This window comes from Thamnophis sirtalis, unplaced genomic scaffold (assembly GCF_051295495.1).
Source record: "Thamnophis sirtalis isolate CommonGarterSnake01/CBP01778 unplaced genomic scaffold, rThaSir2_p1.2 scaffold_4, whole genome shotgun sequence".
In the NCBI taxonomy this organism is placed as follows: domain Eukaryota; kingdom Metazoa; phylum Chordata; class Lepidosauria; order Squamata; family Natricidae; genus Thamnophis; species Thamnophis sirtalis.
This window is the reverse complement of record NW_028261384.1, coordinates 9,686,574-9,700,695: the sequence shown is the minus strand read 5'-3', so window position 1 is coordinate 9,700,695 and position 14,122 is coordinate 9,686,574. Positions and strand designations below refer to the sequence as shown.

Sequence of the window (14,122 nt, the reverse complement as noted above, 5' to 3'; positions counted from 1 at the left end):
GACACCCCCCCCTCGCGACTTGTTTTGGGCCTAGTAGGCCTCCCTGCAGCCTCCTGGAACAAAAAATGGACCGCAGGGGTGGTGCACTGCACTTCCCCATGCGCCTCTCACCCCCCATCCATGGACATGTGACCTCCGTGCATGCGTCTTCCACATGTGCCTCGTCCTTCCCACATACGCAATAGAGACCCGAAAATCAGCTGGCCAGAGGGAGGCGCACACTCATACATGGTGGAACTGAGCTGAGGCGGCTACTTGCGTGCCCAGCCGAAGCTCTGTGTGCCACCTATGGCACGCGAGCCATGGGTTCACCATCACGGGCATAGGGAATAAAGAGCAGTGCCATACAGAGTCATTCCACTTTGATAGCAATGTCCCTTCTAATTTTGAAATGGATCTTCTAAGTTTCCAGAATTTGGTAATCAGAATATACTGTATTTATAACCATTCTGACCAAATAATTACTAGTGATTTGCTGGGTGGGGGCAGGCAGGGATTAAGGTGTCGGCCAAGCCAATGAGAGACCCAGGATTTCCCACAAAGAAGCTTCCTGATTGACTTCCAGCCTATTACTTTACAAAGTAGTTGCCATTGTGCAGAAAATGAGAAGCAAGGCTGTTGTATCGTGAGCATCTGGAAGAAGTGCAAATTGCAAAATCTAAAAAATGAATAAATCACTTAACAATACCACTTATATTGCAAGTCTGAATTTGTCACCTGATGCATAGCAACTCCAAATAGCATCCGCTTGATTTAGCTTCATTGTGATTCTACCATATTAGACGCATTAGATGAAACTGTAAAAAAACCTTTGATTATTGCAACATTTATTCTGGAAAAAGAAATCCTGTGGAAAAGAACAGTGGATTCTGCTCGCAAGAGAGAGGGAGGAGTCACAAGGTTCTTTTTTAAAAAAAAAACATGCTTGGCAAATCTCTCAGAAGCTTTACAAAAGTGTAATAAAAATTACAATCATAAAATCCCCGTCTTCATTTTTTCCATGCCTAGTCATGGTAGGAAGAGAGATTGTAGAGGAATCCTCCTATTATTTTTTTTAACCCACTTTCTCAAATCAGTTTTCTTGCATTTGGACTGGAAAAAGAAGTCTCGAAACAGGGGGGAAAAAATCCAAGCAAACCAATTAAGGCTCACTAGACAGATCTTTGGCCCAGGAATCACCAGCTCCTCGTCATTGCTTCAGAATGTCCTAATAGGGCAGGTGCCTACAAAATTGGCAGTCTTGGGAGATTTTAACTCCTAGAATTCCTCAGTCAGCCAATTCTGGGAGTTGAAGTCCACAAGACTTAAAGTTGCCAAGTTTGGAAACCCCTGAAATAGGGAAACAAAATCTCTAATTCGTGATCAAAAAACATCCTAGAAAAACCATTGAGATGAACGGTAAACCCTCCACAAATTCCCAAAGGAACTTTTCCCTAAAGTTCCTAAGATAGAACTTATTGATAGTTGTTGGAAAATTGGGTGCATTTCAAGGCACTTTACAACAACCGGGGATAATAACCCCTCATCTGTGTTGTTCTGTTGGAAGAAATGTCCTGAAATGGGTTCAGCTCCAAGTGGGGAAAAAGACACTGGAAACATGGATGCTGCATGGAAAGATAATGGTGGACAGGATCACATGGCTTGAGCTGAACAGAAAAGGGGGAATCACATGCTTCCAGATGTTGGGTGAACAAGAAAAAAGAGCGAGACGCTGAAAGTTCCTGGCTTTATACTCTCTGTTCGGCCCCACCTCTCTATTTCCTGTTCCTGTGTAAGAAATGTATTCTGATTGGTTGTCAGATTCCCATGGGGCCGTGCAGGGGCAACTCTCTAGGCTGTGTTTTGAGTCCAAGTTGATGCCATGTGGTGAGTTTCTGTAGAAGGCTAATCCTATCTTTGTTATGTAGAGTAAATGGGCCCCTAATGGCCCATTGAGAAAGATGGGGGCTATTAAGAGGGGGTCTGTCTCCCGCCCAAAAACATGTTTCTCCATTTCTGATCCAGGGAAATTTAATATTCTTCCTTTTCAATATTTCCCAGGATATTTCATTTTTCTAGGAGAGAATGGGTACTAACTTCCTACAGTTCAGGGGGGCTCACGTGCAAATTATTTTCAGGATATTACTTGATGATATTGATTCCATGCTGCAAGCAAATATCCAAACTACTGAAATGTTTACCAGTATTTATTTACTTTATTAGATTTTTATCCCAGCTTTATAATTTTATAAGTAACTCAAGGTAATGAATATGTATATTATTTCTTCCTCTCCTCCTATTTTTTCCATAACAACAGATCTGCGAGTTGAGTTGCGCTAAGAGAAAGTAACTGGCGGAAAATCCCTCAACTACCTTTCATTCATAAAGCGCGATTAGAATGCAAAACATGTCCCAACTGACCTGTTTCCTTTCTTGGTGTCTCTGCCCATGTCAGGAATTTGTTTCAGCCGCAGCTGCAGAATGTGCTGATAGCACTGCCATATTTTAGTTAAAAGTGTCTTCCTTACAAATCCAATGGAGGCTGTTCCTGCTTTCATCCTTCCTACAGAGCCAAAAATAATCTTCCTAGGCTGCATTAACCCTATATGGTTTAGGACCTGGCTACCTGAGAGGCCGCCTCCTGCCACATACCTCCCAACGACCAACAAGATCTCACAGGTTGGGCCTCCTCCGGGTGCTGTTGACTGGGCAATGCCGGCTGGCGGCCCCCCCGGGGACGGCCTTCTCTGTAGCTGCGCTGGCCTTATGGAACGATCTACCCGTAGAGATCCGGACCCTTACCACCCTCCCGGCCTTCCGTAAAGCCACTAAGACCTGGCTCTTCCGGCAGGCCTGGGGGCTGTTGATCAATGTCCAGCCCCACTTAGACAGAATGGATGGTGTGCAATTTTAACAATTGTACTTTTCATCTTTAAATTTTTTTAATGCTTTTTATCTTGTCTGTAAGCCGCCCAGAATCCCAAGGGAGTGGGCGGCGTACAAATTTTATTAAATTGAAATTGAAATTAGCAGAGGGGTAGAGTCAAGGCACTTTCAAGCCTAAAACAAGACTAGAACTCACAGTCTCCTAGTTATTATATGCCAGCACTTTAATCACTGCACCAAATGGCTCTTAAAACCCTATAAAATATCATAAAATGAATGGATGGATGGATGGATGGATGGATGGATGGATGGATGGATGGATGGATGGATGGATGGATGATAGATGGATAGATGGATAAATAATGATATACACTTCCATTTTTCAGGCATGGCACCATTCTTTTACTGTTTGCCAATTCTGTTTCTGATGAACTGGATATGTCTTCTCCGCCTTTCACCTTACTAAAATTAAATGCCTAAAATTAAAAGTGTTTAAAATGTTTAAACCATACAGTTTCCTTTGATACTTTATTTACCAGTTCCTCATCCAGCTTTCTGACAGCTTATCAGTTTGAATCTGTTTGGCCTGTATTAACCTATATATTTGGTGACCTGTGTTTTTCCTATCTTGCCTAACTTTATTGTAAACTTTTAGGCTTCTGGGTAACAATATTTCTACCTCCCTCTCCTTCACGCTTTTTTCCAAGAATTCCCCCCCCTGCATTGGGAGTAGATCAGGGGAACCCCATCAATGGGTCAGTGATTAAATGTTTCACTTTAATATTTAGCAAGATTTTCATGACAGCCCTCATAATAGGGAGTGTTCCTAGGAGTTTCTTTTATATAAAAAGTGTGAGAGAATAGATCAAATATTATGATAGCACAAGCTGGTCAATTATTAGCTTTTCTGCAATTTCAGGTCAGACTCTACCTTACAAGGATGGCCATTAATATATGATTAAGTGGCAAAGGAATGAGAAAGAATGTTAAGGGCAGATCGAAGGTAAGGTACTAAATCAGATATATATTTGTACCTGCAATCAGGTATTATTTTTCTCCTCAGCATTCATGTGATTTTTTAACCTATTAATAAAGGGTAAAGGTTCCCCTCGCACATACCGTATATACTCGAGTATAGGCCGACCCGAATATAAGCCGAGGCACCTAATTTTACCACAAAAACTGGAAAAGTTATTGACTCGAGTATAAGCCTAGGGTGGGAAATGCAGCAGCTACCGATAAATTTCAAAAATAAAAATAGATACCAATAATGCCATTGCCCATTGAATAACATATACAGCCTGCCTGTGCCCATTAAATATACAGTAGCCATTGTAAAAATTTGCTCTGCATAACAAATTATTATCACACAATACCGGTGTATTCAATGAAATACTTCACTCACCTCGTGATGCTGATGTCCCGCTGTGATGATGATGTCCCGCCTCCTATGACACACGGCACAGTGATTCCTATCATTGGATCACTGTACCAGAGGAGGTGGGACATCGCTATGTGGCTGCTTGCCATAACAAGGAGGAGGTGGGACATCGTTGCAGAGCGGCAGGAGGGGGAGGAAGGGGAATCGTAAGATAGCCCTGCATTACATTAGAACGTGAGGAGGGAGGATGGTGCGGTGAACGCTGTGCGGCAAACTGACACAGAGGGGAAACTCAGGGGCGCTGGGCCATTCACGAGCGTCACCCAGCGGCATGGCCCCGCCCCTTTTTCTCCTCCATTTCGGGCAAATTTTTCACTGACTCGAGTATAAGCTGAGGCAGCTTTTTTCAGCTCAAAAAGTGGGCTGAAAAACTAGGCTTATACTTGAGTATATACAGTATGTGTTAGTCGTTCCCTACTCTAGGGGGCAATGCTCATCTCCATTTCAAAGCTGAAGAGCCAGTGCTCCGTGGTCATGTGGCCAGAATGACTCAACGCCGAAAGGGCATGAACGCTGTTACCTTCCCACCAAAGGTGGTCCCTATTTTTCTACTTGCATTTTTACATGCTTTCGAACTGCTAGGTTGGCAGAAGCTGGGACAGGTCATGGGAGCTCACTCCGTTACACGATGCTAGGGATTCGAACCCCGAACTGCCAATCTTTCTAATCGACAAGCTCAGCATCTTAGCCACTGAGCCACCGCATCCCTTAACCTATTAATGCAAGGTATTAAAATACTAATTAACATTCTCACCTCCTTCACGCTATGTATTCCATGACATTGGGGAATTTCAGCTCTTCTTCTACTTCTTGATAAGCAAAAGACCACAGAATCTGCCTTCCATGGAATTAAGACATAGAATTGTTCCAACTGAGCTGTTTTGCCCCTCCGTGTCTCTGCCCATGTCAAGAATTCCTTTTGGTAGGACTACTGGAAGTGCTGGTAGGTAGCACTGCCAACCTTTAGCCCAAAGTGTCTTCCTTTGAAAACCCAGTGGCGGCTGTATCAGCTTGCATTGTTCCTAAAGAACCCCAAAATAATCCTCCTCTGAGTGTTGAATGATTCTCGAATTAAGGGCAACCCACAAAAGAAAAGACAAAAAGACCCAAAGTTGTGTGTAAAATGCTCTTGGCAACATGGACTAAACCAGCAAATTCCGTGAATGGAGTTTCTTGTATTGCCAGAAAACAAGCCAGAATGACTAGAATACAGATAGCAAAAGAAATTCCAAATCCTTTTGGTTCTTCTTTGGAGAAACACTAGTCTAGATAGCTAACCAGGATTAAGCCTGGGTAATATTTAGAAGCGGAAATATTTACAGTGGGGAATGCTTATCTGTGTGATGGTTTATTACACACCTTTATCAAGACATAATAAAAAGCAGAAAAATATCATAAGCACAGAATTCCTTCGGATGAGGTTTAGTCCACGGCTTAACAGGTAACTTAGTAAGGTAGTATCGACAAATGAGATTGATCCAAGGCAACAGTTATACTTAATGAAATAATTCCTCCAGTACAATTAAGAAGGCAGATGTCCACAATGAAAATAGAACAGGTGTTGGGTAGAATAACTGGGCTCTTTAGTAACTTGCAAAACTAATAATTATTTCAACCCCAGTTTAAAGGCCAATCAACTTTCACAGAAGTGAACAGAAATAGGAAGTTGATTTTAGAATCGTAAGTTCAGGTCCTGGAAAAACTGGTAACCTTTGATGCATGCAGGGTATGTTGGCACACATACAAATTGGGCATTGCTTTGATCCTATGGTCACTGTTGCCATCCTGACTACAGGTAGAATAGAATAAAGTAGCAGAGTTGGAAGGGACCTTGGAGGTCTTCTAGTCCAACCCCCTGCTTAGGCAGGAAACCCTACATCACTTCAGACAAATGGCTATCCAACATTTTCTTAAAGACTTCCAGTGTTGGGGCATTCACAACTTCTGGAGGCAACTTCTGTTCCACTGATTAATTATTCTAACTGTCAGGAAATTTCTCCTCAGTTCTAAGTTGCTTCTCTCCTTGATTAGTTTCCACCCATTGCTTCTTGTTCTACCCTCAGGTGCCTTGGAAAATAGTTTGACTCCCTCTTCTTTGTGGCAACCCCTGAGATATTGGAACACTGCTATCATGTCCTTCTTTCTATTAAACTAGACATATCCAATTCCTGCAACCGTTCTTCATATGTTCTTCATATGTTTTGGTCTCCAGTCCCCTAATCATCTTTGTTGCTCTTCTCTGCACTCTTTCCAGAGTCTCCACATCTTTTCTACATCGTGGGGACCAAAACTGAATGCCGTATTCCAAGTGTGGCCTTACGAAGGCCTTATAAAGTGGTATTAACACTTCACGTGATCTTGATTCTATCCCCCCCCCTTTATGTAGCCTAGAACTGTGTTGGCTTTTTTGGCAGCTGCTGCACACTGCTGGAGGCAACTTACGACCTCAATTGAGCCCAGAATTTCTGTTGTTAAGTGAGACATTTGCTAAGTGACTTTTGCTCCATTTTACAACCTTCCCTGCAGTGAATCACTGCAGCTGATAAGTTAGTAACTCAGTTGTTAAGCGATTCTTGCTTCCCCATTGACTTTGCTTGTCAGAAGGTTGCAAAAGGTGATCACATGACGCCGGGACATCGCAACCATCATAAATATGAACCAGTTGCCAAGTGTCTGAATTTTGATCATTTGATCAAAATTAGGGATGCTACAATGATAGTAGATGTGAAAAATGGTCTTAAGTCACTTTTTTCCAGTCTCTCTGTAACTTTGAACGCTCACTAAATGAACTGTTGTTAAGTTGTGAGGCACCTGTATTTGAATGCTGCTAAGTCAAACTCAGCTCAATTATGAGTTTATTTTCTGTCTTCTAATACGAAAGCCTCAATCTGCTGCAACACAATCACATAATTCTACCCCAGTTCTGAATTGATTTTTTTTTGGGTAGTTTCTTGCAAAGTTGCCAATGCAACAATGTCTTAATTTTTCTTAATAACTGAATTAAATAGTTCATTTTCTTTTTATTAGCAGCCAAAGATGTGGTCAGATGACATAACTAAAGGGAAATTGCATTTTGATAAAGCCAGACGCCACAAAATGAACCCATTGACACTAGCAAATCAGGATTGTTTTGAAACTGCTTGTTTCCTTCTGTTTGATATCCAAAGAAATAACCTTGATAAAGGCATAAAAATTGCAGCAGACAACTTCTAAAAATTCATAACTGTCACAGGTAAACCTCGAGTTACGACAATTCACTTGTTAACTGTTCGAAGTTAACGCAATAACCCCGAGTATTTATGACACAGTCCCCAAATTACTAATGTTGCAGCACCGTGGCGGTTGTTCATCCTTACAAATGTCTGCAGAGGCATTGCAACATTCCTCCCTTCTATTTCTCCCACCATTGCTTCCTCCCAGTGGTGGGTTTCAAAATTTTTTAGAACTTCTTCTGTAGGTGTGGCCTGCTTTGTGGGAGTGGCTTGTTGGCTATGTGACAGGGTGGGAGTGGCTTGCCAGCCATGTGACTGGGTGGGCGTGGCCAACTTGTAAAATGTGGTGAAACTCACTTAACAATGCTCTTTCTTAGCAACCAAAATGTTGTCTCAGAAACTCTGGCATTTGAAGCACGCAAGTTTTAAATCTGTCAAGTTACAAGACCCTTGCACCCCTAACCCTTTAGAAAAAAAAATACCAGGGGTGTTCAAACTTGACAGCTTTAAGACTTGTGGACTTCAACTCCCAGAATTCCTCCTCTCGCTCTTCATCTTGATGATGTGCGGACGGGCGGGGGGAGGGAGTTGGAACCGGTTCTAAACGGCACTGTAGATTTGTGGAACCTCTTCTATAGAAGAAGTTAGAACTGACGGGGACCCACCCCTGCTCCTGCCCCTCCCATCCTGCCACTCTGGACGCACTTACCTTGCGAAGATCTACTCTCCTCTCTGCTGTGATTTCTTTGAGAGCGGGATGATTTCACTTCCTGCATTCCATCAGTTTTCGTGCACCAAGAGTGAAATGTTCTGGGTGCCATGATTTCGTGTGACTTCAGCCCACCATTCTCTGCAAAAGCGGACAGGTGCCTGAAGTCGCGAGGGATCACGGCGCCCAGACCATTTCACTCTTGGTGCACGAAAAATGTTTGAAAGCCAACAGGATCATTGAGGGAGCAAAATCAAGCTGCCTCAATGCATCCCATCGCATTGCAAATGTTTTGAGTGAAGACTGGAAGCTTCCTGGGGCCATGATCTTGCGTGGCAGAGAGGCTAGAGAAGAGACAGCTCATTGGATCTTCACAAGGTAATTCACCCGGCATGGCAGGGTGGGAAGGGGAAGCAATTGTGGGGAGCATGAGGCATATTAGTGGGCTGGGGGAGGCCTTGGGTCAGGGGTGTCAAATTCAGTTTCATTGAGAGATGTGTCAGGGTTGTGTTTGACTTCGGGGGTGATGTGGTGGGCATGCCTGCAACCCTCTGCCTGTGAAAACAGGGTTTGGGAGTGCTGCCCGTGGCCCTCACAAGCTCAATTTCTGAGTGTGGCGGCCTCCTGCAACTCTCTTGACTGTGAAAATGGAGTTGGGAGTGCTGCTCGCAACCCTCGTGAGCTCCATTTTCAGCTGCGGTGGCCTCTTGCAACCCTCTGCCAGCCAAAATGGAGCTTGGGAGGATTGCACGCAGCCTTCCCAAACACCATTTTCGCTGGCAGAGGCACTGCAGGATGGTCTTTCCCTGTTTCCAGAGCAGCCCCACGGGCCATATCTGAGCACCCTGTGGCCCGGAAACGGCCCATGGGCCTTGTGTTTGACACCCCTGCCTTGGGTGGTCTTAAGCAGATTGCCTGTTCCATCACTAGGCACCCCTCCATGGCCTTCCCCACTCTGAGATATACCTCATATGCATTTAACGATCTGCACATTTGATTAGCGAATGCCTGGCTGAAAGCAGGGAGTGTTCAAGTTCATTTTACGTGATTCACTCCAACGAATCCTCAGGTTACGAATGTAATTGGGAGGCTCCATTACATTTGTAACTCAAGGAGTACTTGTATTTATTTGGTGGGCTTTTTTTTTCTTTTTAGTTTTTGTACACTGACTTTTAAAAAGTCCTTAAAAACAATGGGAGATGAAGGAAGGAAGCAGGGAGCCCAGCCAGTCTTTTAACAAACGAACAGACAAAGTTATTTAGAAACAGCGTATATATTTCTAGAGACTAAAGAAACCGTTCTGTTGAGAGTATCTCAAGTTACCAGTATCAGCGAAGCTGTTTGAATTGTCCAGAGATTTGCTTTATTGATTCAATAGAGCAGGATGGAAAGAAGCTTAGAGATGTTAGTGGCTCCTAAAGCATCAGAGATGGATGGATAAAAACCACCAGTATTTGCTTTGTAGTGTTTACAACTTTGATCAGGGATCAGAAATCTCTAGCTCTAAATATGGCCTGAAACGCTTTTGGCATGCCAATTTTCTTAACAAGCACTGCTTTTTCATTTCGTAGAGATTGTTCAAACTCAGCAGCCACTTCTGTTTGTTAGCTTTTACCCTGTTAAAATGTCCCCAAATCTCTGCTAATCTTTGTTAATTCTTCAGCTCCTTTTCTCCCTTTAAGGCAAGGCTAAAGGTACATCTGAAAATATCTGATATGTTTCTAAGAAGAAATTACTTTATCAAAAGTTGTGATGCTTTTGCTTTTAGGCTACAAGCTTAATGATCTATTTACATGTTACTATGATACTGAAATTACAGTGTAGCAACTGAATGTGTAGCATTCTCTTGGCCAGAATAATTTTTGCTTGATTTAAAGGGGAAAAAAAAACCCTGAAATGAACAAAAATTTCATCACAATCTTGGCTACTGCTGAAATTATCTTTTGTTTCAAACTGGAATTTAGTTTTGGGGTTGAAAGTTATTGATTCAAAATAGTAAGAGACATCATCTAAATAGGATCTAATTAGGACCTATCTAATTCTACTGGGGAAAAAATATCTTGCCAATTATTTTGTGCTCTGTATTGTTTTTATTTTGGATGTAATTGGTAGGATAATAATGGCCTTGCTATTTTTGTGTCAGTTTCATGGATTCAAATCAATAATAAGGAAGTTTTCTTTATTCCTTTCACTGTTCCAGTGAAGTTTGCCTTCGTGGGGCCATCTGTCTTAAAGAGATAGATAATTTCTGTTTCATTACACTTTTCCTTCCTTGAGGAATAAAGTCATCCCCTGGGTATTAACATTTTCATTTATTGATTGTCTGGTAGGATTCATTGAGTCTTCAAGGTAGCTAACAGAATTGAAAGCAAGAACAGAATAAAAGAAACAATAAGTGGACAATGATATCAAAACACCTAAAATTTTCAAATAGTGGTAAAACAGATGTCCCGTATTTTTCGGAGTATAAGATGCACTGGAGTATAAGATGTACCAAGATTTTGAAGAGGCAAATTAAAAAAAAAAGTTTTTGCACTCTGCAGGCCTCAAAAAAATGTCCTGATCTTCACAAAAACGGGCCCGTTTTTTGCCAAAAAAAGAGGGCATGCATAGTCCTTAGGAGGCTTATAGAGTATTCCTAAGGGCTGGGGGAGGGGGGGCAAAAATGAGCAAAGAGATGGCCTGTTTTTTTTCTCATTTTTGCCCTCCCCAACCCCCAGGAGCACTCTGGAAGCCTCCTAAAGGCTATGCATGGCCATTTTTGCAAAAGAGCGGGGTTTCGGGAGGCTAAAAATGCTGTATTCAGTGTATAAGACGCACGCAGATTTTCAGCCACTTTTTTGGTTGAAAAAGATTTATACTCCAAAAAATACGGTATCTTGATGATTTCCTAAACTAGTGGTTAAGATGCCTGGCTAGGAACCAGGAGACGGTGAGTTCTAATTCTACCTTAGGCATGAAAGCTGGTTAGGTGTCTTAGGCCAGTCACCTATCCCAACTCATCTGTGGGGAAATAGGCAGGGAAAGGAGTATTATGTATGTTCATCTCCTTGAGTTATTTGTTCAAATAATAAAGGTGGAATAAAAAAAAACTTTAAGTGGAATGGAGAAAGAAATGCAGTTCCCAAGGAATCTGTGCTTCTGTAATCCTCATGGAAAGGAGAAATCCCAACCTGGATGCCCTAAGGCAGGTGTGTCAAACTCAAGGCCTGGGGGCTAGATGCGGCCTGCGGGGTGCTTAGATCTGGCCCGCAGGGCTGTGTCCTGGAAACAGTGAAGGACCATCCCACAGTGCCTCTGCCAGCAAAAACGGAGCTCGGGAGGGCCACATACTGGCAAAGGGTTGCAAGAGGCCATTGCAGCTGAAACAGATCTTGGGAGCCCGTTGTCGCTGGCAGAGCAGTGCGGGGGTTCCTACCAGTTCAGACCAATTCGGCTGAACTGGTAGTGGTTTGGTAGCTGGGTCACTGGAACCGGTAGCAACCCAGGCCTGCCACGCCCCCAAATTGGTTCCCTGATCGGCACCATCGGCGACGGCATCTTATTTTTCAGTTGTGCGTATAGCGAAGCATGCACACAAGCAAACTAGCAGTAGTGCCAACTGGCAAAAAACCCTGTGGCAGAGGGTTGCAGGATGCTGTCACAACTGAAAACAGATATTGGGAGCCCATTGTCACTGGCAGAGCGCTCAGATCACCACATCTGCCCCCTGATCAGAGGTGTTATTCTGCCAGTTCTCCCCGGTTCGGGCAAACCGGTAGCGGCAGTGGTGGGAGGCTCCGCCAACCCACCCAGACATCATCACAGATGCTCTGCGCATGCGCAGAAGGGAGCGCTCCCAGTTCCAAACCAGGAGCAAAGATAAGAGGATTTCTTGCCTGCCCGAAACGAGCTGGCCACGCCCACCTTAGCTATACCCATCCCAGCCCTCCGAAGTCAAACACAACCCTGTTGCGGCCTCAATGAAATTGAGTTTCACACCCCTGCCCTAAGCAAAGACTTTCACAGCATGGGGGCATCTTCAAAAGAATTTCTGGTGCATATCTTATCTACCTGATAGCCCTGAAACCAGAGAGATTGTCCCTTGGATAACCAAAGAGACTTGTAGGTAATACAGGGATGAAGGAGGCAGGTATGTTTTATCTCCCTGTGTGTGTGTGTGTCAACTGAAACTTCAAGGCAGAATTGTTCTCCTTGTGATGAAAATCTGAAGAAAATGGGTAGGCCAGTGCCCATCCCAGTTTTAATTCTTACAGGCTGCCTGTCAGATAGACTTCTGGATCGACCCGATGACTTTCAGGCATAATCTTTAAAATATATGCAAAATAATTAGATTGTCTTAACTCCTCCATCTTTAAAATGTGGGTCCTTCTGAAAAGCAAAGAAGAAGGAAAGGAACAAGAAGGGTGGGAGTTTGGGAGAGTGGGAGGGAGGGGGAAGGGAGGCTAAGATTTTCCCCTAATATCTGGTTAAAGTTAGCATTTTCAGAAAAAAAAGGATTCTCCAGCTAATAAAAAAACAAATTCTGCAGAAGTAACATCTATTCCAGGGGTTTCTACTTTTTTTTAAAGGGCTAAGAAAAAGTTTGCCAATAATTGCACTAATTTCAGATTTATTTATTTTTTGCTTCTGCTAGTTAATCGTATTTATTGTCATTAATAAAGGAAAATATTTGCAGCTCAGGGTTGAACTGAGGGGCCCTTGATGCACTCTGAGCTGGCTTGTTTTCTTGCAGATGTTTCATTACCCAAACTAGGTTAACAGCAGCAGCAGTGCTAGTAAGGAGTGTGATCCTTGCTGTCAGTTTATATTCTAGCAGCTTTCCTGCCAATGTTGGTTAACAGTTTCTTGATTGGGGTATTATTTACTGGATTGTTGGAGTTGATCTATTGCTGATATGGCTGCTGCCAAAGAAGGCAACAGCAAACAGACCAATGAAAGATTATCTAAGATGACCCTCACCAACACACATGCGCCTTCCACCGCCAGCTGATTTTCGGGTCTCTGCTCTGCATGCAGAGGATGCGCATGCATGCGGAGGGGGAGGGGTTGCATGCACAGGGGCGGAGGGAGTAGAGGGAGCGCCCCCCTGTGCCCCATTTCTGGACCCAAGAGGCTTCAGGGAGGCCTGCTAGGACCAAATGGGGGCATGGGGGGGGAATCACACGCATGCACAGGGGGAGTGCTGGGGGGTTGCGTGCATGCACAGGGTGGCGGGGGTCAAGGGGGGGTCATGCACACATACACAGGGGGGCAGGGCGCTTTGCATTGTAAGTGTAGGCATACACAAGTGATGTGTGTGCACAATTTCAGCATGCGAGGTTAACCATCACTGCACTAAAATATAAAAGGAGAGCAAACCACACTCCTTCCTAGCATTGATAATGTTACTCAGCTTGGGCAATGAAAGGCCTGCTAGAAAACAAGCCAGCTCATAGATTAGGCAAATGCCCCTTGATGGTCACGGATACACATTTTCTCTGTTTCTGAATACTGGAGTGCCTTTGTGCAGATTGCCACTTCGTTACATCAAAGAATTGGTGGCTAAGTGGCTGTCTGTGATTTTAGCAGTCTTCCTGTTTCCTCCATCATTAAATTAAATGTTCTCTCTGTGACATTTGGAATCCAAGTGGAATGTTAACCTTTCCTTCCTTCCTTCTTTTTAAAAGTTTGATTCTACTTACTGTAGGTCTTGTGAAGTTGATGGACCAAAAGAGCTACATGCCTCCTGCAGGAGATGGTGCTCTGGATTTCATTTTTACAGCCTTTTTCTCTTTCTTTTGGCCTTTTTGTTTTGCAGGTGGTTTTCATAAGCTGTGGAAGTCCTGTGTCTCACACACATGATGGGGGTCATAGGTGGAAGGTGCCAGGTGAGGTGATTTTTGGAATACAAAG

General features: G+C 43.5%; 1 long non-coding RNA gene across 1 annotated transcript in view; it reads left to right on the top strand.

Annotated features, from left to right (window-relative positions):
* Positions 1–14,122, top strand: part of LOC148045766 (uncharacterized) — a 26,111-nt gene extending 11,989 nt beyond the window's left edge. Inside the window, exon 3 of the long non-coding RNA XR_015696312.1 lies at positions 14,028–14,122. This is a non-coding gene — a long non-coding RNA (uncharacterized LOC148045766). The remainder of the gene's footprint in view (positions 1–14,027) is intronic.